The sequence below is a fragment of the Haematobia irritans genome, chromosome 4 (genome assembly GCF_050003625.1).
Source record: "Haematobia irritans isolate KBUSLIRL chromosome 4, ASM5000362v1, whole genome shotgun sequence".
In the NCBI taxonomy this organism is placed as follows: Eukaryota; Metazoa; Arthropoda; class Insecta; order Diptera; family Muscidae; genus Haematobia; species Haematobia irritans.
In genome coordinates this window covers 42,433,580-42,441,234 of record NC_134400.1, presented here as the reverse complement: position 1 = coordinate 42,441,234, position 7,655 = coordinate 42,433,580, and the positions used below count along the sequence as shown (strand labels likewise).

Sequence of the window (7,655 nt, the reverse complement as noted above, 5' to 3'; positions counted from 1 at the left end):
TAACAGCAGCAAACACCGCTCAGAATCATCAACACGTTGTTGTTTTTGGTCAAATGTGAGCTCGCGTGGCACCCATTTTGCACAGAGCTTCCGCATATCCAAATATTGATGAATGATATGACCAACACGTTCCTTTGCTATCTTAAAGGCCTCTGCTATCTCGATCAACTTCATTTTACGGTCATTCAAAATCATTTTGTGGATTTTTTTGTTGTTTTCGTCGGTAACCACCTCTTTCTGCGTTCACCGTCCTCCGTGCTCATTTCACCACGCTTGAATTTTGCATACCAATCAATTATTGTTGATTTCCCTGGGGCAGAGTCCGGAAACTCATTATCAAGCCAATTTTTTCCCTTCAGAAAACAGCATTTTATCAAAACTTTTCCTTTTTTTTTCCATTTTTTTCACAATAACAAAAGTTGTTTCACAAAAGACGCTCTATCTCACAAGCTAATTGACTTACAGACGTAAAATTTTGACACGAATCATTTAAAGGTTGGTACTATATAAAAATAATATGCATTTAATACTAGCGACGCCATCTATGTGTCTGACCGGGGTCTTATCAGCCAACCTGTTAGCTTAGTCTGTAGACCAATATAGAACACTTTGGTTGGTTAGCCCATCTGAGATCCAAAACGTCAAATTTGACCCCAACTACACACAAAACAAGTGAAACTTATACTTATATACACTAAAGCCAATTTTATTAAATTTGTAATTTTTACAACAAATGCGCATCTTGAACTTCGTATGGACCTGAAGACATTCCTGCAATTTTGATCTCCATTTTTTCACTCAAACTAAAAAATGTCTATGTCTAATAAATTTTATTGAATTTATCGAAAAATATTTACTTAATTTTGTAATATCGGCGTGAATTCAGCTTTTGTAATAGCCCTACGGGAAATTGGTGCAAATTACCACTGACGGACCCATCACAGAACTGGTACCGGTGCTCCAGTTAGTTGCAATTTTTAAATAGTCGTAATTTATTGATTTCCGTACTCGCTTGATATTAAAATCTTTTTGGATCTACACATTTGGTGAAACAAAATTATCAGAATAACCTATTGTTCGATATATTTTAAATGTTCGAATGCGATTCGGATGCCCAAACTGAAACAGTTCTCTAAGAGTTTGTCCGAGTGTGGGTCCTGAGAACCTGTCTATGGAGTACTCCTGCTAAATTGTCCCAGCACATGTCCTTTGGAATGAGTCCAAGACCCGTCCTAATGTCTAAATTTACCCCGTCAATGACAAACCCATGTTAAAGTGACCGGGCGGAGTGTTTAGTTAAAAATTTCTAAACATAATTTAAATTTTCGAAAATTAGGCATAGTTTTCTTCCAGGTGGGTTCACAGTTTTTTTTTCATTGTAATTTACTTTTTAACTAAAACTCAAAAAATTATACACAAAAAATTTAGCGTTAGTTTAACTACAGATTTTTTTTCAGTGTACCCTCCACGCCTGAAAGTAAATTAGCTAACAATTGCATGAATTGTGGTCAGTGCCATAGATGGAAACGAAGCTTCAAGCTTTTCAGAATGAAATTTAGTCCATGGAAAATTTTGTCACAATTTTATTTCTATAGAAAAATCAGTCAAAGTTTTATTTCTATAGAAAATTTTGTCAAAATTTTATTTCTGTAGAAAATTTTGTCAAAATTTTATTTCTATAGAAAATTTTGTCAAAATTTTATTTCTATAGGAAATTTTGGCAAGATTTTATTTCTATAGAAAATTTTATCAAAATTTTATTTCTATAGAAAATTTTGTCAAAATTTTATTTCTATAGAAAATTTTGTCAAAATTTTATTTCTATAGTAAATTTTCTCAAAATTTTATTTCTATAGAAAATTTTGTCAAAATTTTGTTTCTATAGAAAATTGTGTCAAAATTTTAATTCTATAAAAAATTGTGTCAAAATTTTATTTCTATAGAAAATTTTGTCAAAATTTTATTTTTATAGAAAATTTTGACAACATTTTATTTCTATAGAAAATTTTGTCAAAATTTTATTTCTATAGAAAATTTTGTCAAAATTTTATTTATACAGAAAATTGGTTAACATTTTATTTCTATAGAAAACTAGCAAACTCGGCGAACTCCGTTCGCCTTTAGCTTCGTCTGATATAACATTTCCTTTGGTGATTAAAAAATGAAGAAAAATTTTTAATTTTATTTTATATTTGAAAAAGAAAAATTTTATTTCATTTCACAGCAGTAATGAATTTATTTTGATTACAAAAATATAGTGTTGAACTTGTCTAAATGAGAGCGAATCCAAAGTAATTACTGAATCGAAGTGTTATACGTGTCCGCAAATTATTCGTTTCATTCTTTGGTAAACCACATTTTTTGTTTTTTGGTCTGACGTTAACACAAACAAAGCGGATGGTTTCCCAACTCTTGAACACGCAAAGTATAACTGACCATGTGAAAAACAATGATTTTCTAAATTTATCCCGCAAACACTAAGCGATTGGCCTCACGACTTGTTAATGGTCATTGCGAACAAGGCGAACTGGAAATTGCAATCGTTCGAAGTCAAACGGAAGATCGGTCGGAATCATTGGTATTCGAGGAATACATACATTTTCACCTGCGTACTTTCCGTTAATAATGGTCAATCAAATTCGGCATAAGTCCGAAAGTCTAGTTCTGTTGCAAAGTCGCCGTGGATTCAAATTACGCAATATCATAATAACCGTACCAACTTTGAGTTGCAAGTTATGGGGTGGAAATCCTGGTAAATTCAGAGAGTTCAAAAACTCCGTTGGATAATTTGCAACATCATCTGGATTTGTTACGGAATCAACGGATTTGTATGTTACCAAATGTTTGATTGAATGGCGAAATTCAGTGCGTGTACATCATTTTTTTTTTTTGCCCAAGCACAATTCTGATAATTCTCGCTAATATTTGGGAAAACATTTTCAATAAGAGCTAATTGAGATTCTACAAATTGGCAAAAGTTGTTGGTAAGAGTAATTAAACCAGTTGTCGCATCAACTGGCACTTTTCCATTTCCAACAGCTAACAATTGTTTGGAAAAATTTGCAGCACTTTGATCATTCTGAAGTTGAACTCTCATATTAGTGGTTAGCGATAATGTTTTTACGACATTTCGTAAAGGTGATGCCTTCAGCCAAGCATTCAATTCATCTGCAGGCGTTCCACGGGGAATTATTTACTGGCAACGTCTGCCTGAAATCGCCTGCCAACAATATCATCAAACCGCCAAAGATGTTGTTACTTCGCCGAAGATCCTTCAGTGTGAAGTTAAGTGCTTCAAGTGATCATCAAAAATTTTCCCATTGCACTGGATCGGGAAATATTGCATGTTGGAGTTGTGTTTAAATTGAGTTGCAACTTAAGCGCAGAATGTGCAGTACGACGGTCATCTACAAGAGTCGCCGCAATTCCAGATGATGCTAACGCCAAAGCTATGTCACATCTTGATCGAATTGTGACCAAAATCAATGAAATGGCAAATGTTTTCCCTGTTCCTCCAGGTGCGTCCAGGAAGAATAGACCACCAGTATTATTGTCTACCGTTTGTATTATTGTTTCGTATACTTGGTTTTACTGTTCATTCAGCAACGGCACATTATTTCGAACGAATTCCTGCAATGTATCAACATTGTATTGCAGCTCTCGATTTAATTCTTGATTGAATGCATCGTGCATCGATCGATTTGGCGCAATCATTCCTACTTCAATCAGTAGCGTGTTTGCAATAGTCAATCATTGATACTCAATCAGAATCAATCCTTCATTGTAGATTTCATCGGTTATTTGGATATCAGGATTATTCGTTTGAATGCGCAAGCGATACAAAATATCTTCACATATGTCGTCTTTGTATTTGTTCTATAACTGAATTGGTTGTGAAGGAAAACATGGGGTGATGATAATTGCGAAAAGCGTTCGTATTTGGTACGCTGTTGATGAAATAACTGAATCCGCAAATGTTAAATCCCAATGAGAATCGTTCTCCAGCAAACCCATTAGGTGACATGCTTCTCGATATGTTTGACATTGGTGCCCATTCACAGTCTTCAAATGCGCGAAGGATTTTGCTCCACGAACATTTACCAACAGCAGTCGAAAATAAAAACATTCATCATTTCTAGGATGAACAGTATACATGCGACCTAGTTCATCAGTGGAAAACACCTGTGGCCAATCTGGAACTGGGGTTCCTTGTTTGCGTCGTTGGAATTTCTTTGTTGATTGATTCCAAGTGTAATACTTGGGCATTTCAACGTACATCAGCGTCGCTGCGAATGGATCAGCTTCACACATTGCGAAGAAGCTAGTCAATGTTGTCGATAGGTTAGGTTAGGTTAGGTTAAAGTGACAGCCCGATTAAGATTCAGGCTCACTTAGACTATTCAGTCCATTGTGATACCACATTAACTAAAAGTACCTATTACATATGGGCACTTCTAGTTTTAACCGCTGAACCTTCTTGATTATTTTTCTTTGTTGAACCAACCACATTGTTCCAAAAATATTAGCAGACTGCTTAAGTTAACGTTTTCCAGATCCGCCAGTAATCTGAAGCTATATGCTCCTAAAAGTTGCTTGCGCTTTACACAAAATGCAGGACACTCACACAAGAGGTGTTTAATTGATTCTTTTTCCTCCGCATCATGACAGCTCATACAATAGTCATTATACTTCGCGCCAATAGTTTTTGCAAAATCTTCTATCAGGCAGCGACCCGTTATAGCAGATATCAGGAGTGATATCTGACGTCTCGAGAACATTAGCGTATCTAGTGTGCGGTTTAAGTTGAAATGGGGCCATATTTGCTTGGTGTCGTTACAACCCTTGCAATTCTCCCATCGAACATTTGCCATCATAACAGCCTTCTCACGCAGCATGAGCTTGCAGGTAGCTAGGGGCATACCAACAAATTCTAGTTCCCCTGGAATATGTAAGGTAGTCCCTAGCCTTGCCAACTCATCCGCTTCGCAGTTCCCCGGTATGTTCCTATGGCCAGGCACCCATATTAGGTGAATATTGTACTGCTCAGCCATCTCATTGAGAGATTTGCGGCAATCGATGGCCGTTTTCGAGTTGAGGAACACAGAGTCCAAGGATTTTATTGCAGGTTGACTGTCTGAGTATATATTAATGCCCACATTTTTTGGAACATTACTTCTCAGCCAATTCGCCACCTCTCTTATTGCTAATATATCAGCCTGAAAAACACTACAGTGATTAGGTAATCTTTTCGCTATTTGAAGTTCCAGATCATTAGAATTTACTCCGAAAACCCACTTGTCCATCCAATTTGGAGCCATCAGTGTAGAAATCTATATATTCTTTATTCCCCGGGGTCTGTGTGCACCACGCCTCACTGTTGGGGATTAGAGTCTCAAACTTTTTGTCGAAAAGTGGACTCGCCAAAGTGTAATCCACTACGTTAGGCACATCTGACATTATTTTGAGGACAGAACTGTGACCGTAACCTTTTTCCGACCACAGCGATAGTTCGCGCAACCGCACAGCCGTTGTTGCAGCTGACTGTTTGGCCAAAATGTCTAAAGGCAATAGATGCAGCATGACATTAAGGGAATTTGTTCCTGTCTTGCTGAATGCGCCTGAAATACACAAACACGCCATACGCTGAACTTTATCTAAACCAGTCGGTTTCTGAAGTGCCGGCCACCAGACTACAACACCATATAGCATTATAGGTCTAACCACTGCCGTGTATAGCCAATGCACAATTTTTGGTTTTAGTCCCCACTTTTTTCCTATTGCCTTTTTGCACGAGTACAAAGCTACAGTTGCCTTCCTCGCCCTTTCTTCAATATTAAGCTTAAAGTTCAGCTTCCTGTCCAAAATAACGCCAAGGTATTTTGCACAATCACCAAAGGGAATTTCAATACCCCCTAAGGAAATAGGCCTAACCGTGGGAGTTTTGCGATCTTTGCAGTACATGACTAATTCTGTCTTTGCAGGATTTACCCCAAGACCATTGTCTTTCGCCCATTGTTCAGTCATCCGGAGGGCCCTCTGAATAATATCTCTGATTGTGGATGGGAATTTTCCCCTGACTGCCAGAGCTACATCATCTGCGTATGCCACCACTTTTATCCTTTCTTTTTCTAGAGTAACCAGAAGGCTATTTAAAGCAACATTCCAAAGAAGAGGTGATAGAACTCCTCCTTGGGGAGTGGTCTCTCAGCTCGTTGTGCCGCATTAGCCTCAGTGAAGTAAACTCTTTGGCCATTTTCCAAATGCACTGCTTAGTGTACAACTGTGGGATATCTTTCATGAATTTGAAATGATAATAATCGCCACAATGCTTCATTAGTACTGACGTATCTGTTCATTTGGAAGTTACTGATTTCGTCATTTGTATTTTCCGACGCAAAACCAAACACAACCATGTCACTGCCTTTTGTGACATACCTGCACAAATATTTGATTTATTTGACCGAATGACAACTCTCAACGTTTGTATGTGTTTCGAAAATTCTTGATAGAAGCGGGCAATATTGTACAATGAATTCATTTCCCATCTCAATATCTTGAGTTTTGACTTTGATAGTTCGACCATTATCTTTTTTTGAACGCCGACGATAAACTGGATATCAATCGTTCCCCGTACCTGTTTCAGAAACTAACGGTTGCGGATATCGTTTTGTGCACTTTCCATCAGCCATGCAAGGCCATAATAGATTTAATGCACCGCACGGTCCATGCACCATCTGTGTTGTCATAATGTCGTGTAGATGGGGATCAGTGACTGGATTATTAACTGTGTGTGCATTGAAACTTCGTACATCTTCACCTGTTGGAGTACAATCCGCTCTTATGACAAATTTGTGCGTATCCGATGGCATTCGTTCCTGCTGTTCTAAACATATTAACGACAGCATTATTAGCGTGGAAAAACGCTTGCAATTGTTCAATAATTCGTCTCTTTACCTGTTGTGTTCCCTGTATATTGCACCACACATTTAGCTGATCAATCGATGAAATGAAATAAATTTGCAGAAATTGATGCGGTTCATATAATGTTGGCACCATTGAACCGTGCAAATGATATATTTGTCCGTATATCTGTATTTGCAAACAGTCATTTATTGAAGAAATAGGGTGTAACTCAGAATTCTGATCGTGTGGTGTATACGTAGTTGTCAGTTCATTGTGTTGGTGTGAGAGATTGGTTATGTGTGTTGTATCTTTTACCTTGCAAGTCGGCATGAAGCCGCCTTCTCGAATGATATTAGCTCCAAAGGAAGTCATGCGAAAGCAGATATTGTATTCAAGGATGTGTTGAAGAAAATGGCTTGGATCGGGATCACTTCCATTGAACAATGATTTCAGTGGCTGTGGTGGTGTAAGTAATGGATCCAGTTTGACTTTTCCACTTGCGCAGCACAATCCAGCCGTTTCTCTTTTGAACTTCAATGCATTGCAATATCGGCATGTAGTCGTCATTGGTCCAATATCTAAATTTTCATCATCACTGTAGTTCGCAGTGGGATCATATTGTATGATCTTCGTGTGCTCACGCGTTGTCTCAATCGGGCATTTTCTCTTATTATATTTTGTCTTTCTTCCCTTAAATTCTGTGAATACACTTGTTGCTGGCTGGTATGTCTTGTGCGGCAGCCGATGTTCGC

General features: G+C 37.6%; 1 pseudogene; it reads right to left on the bottom strand.

The window, feature by feature from the left end:
• Positions 1-3,588: 3,588 nt before the first annotated feature.
• LOC142235373 (uncharacterized) lies at positions 3,589-6,734 on the bottom strand (annotated as a pseudogene).
• Positions 6,735-7,655: the final 921 nt, after the last annotated feature.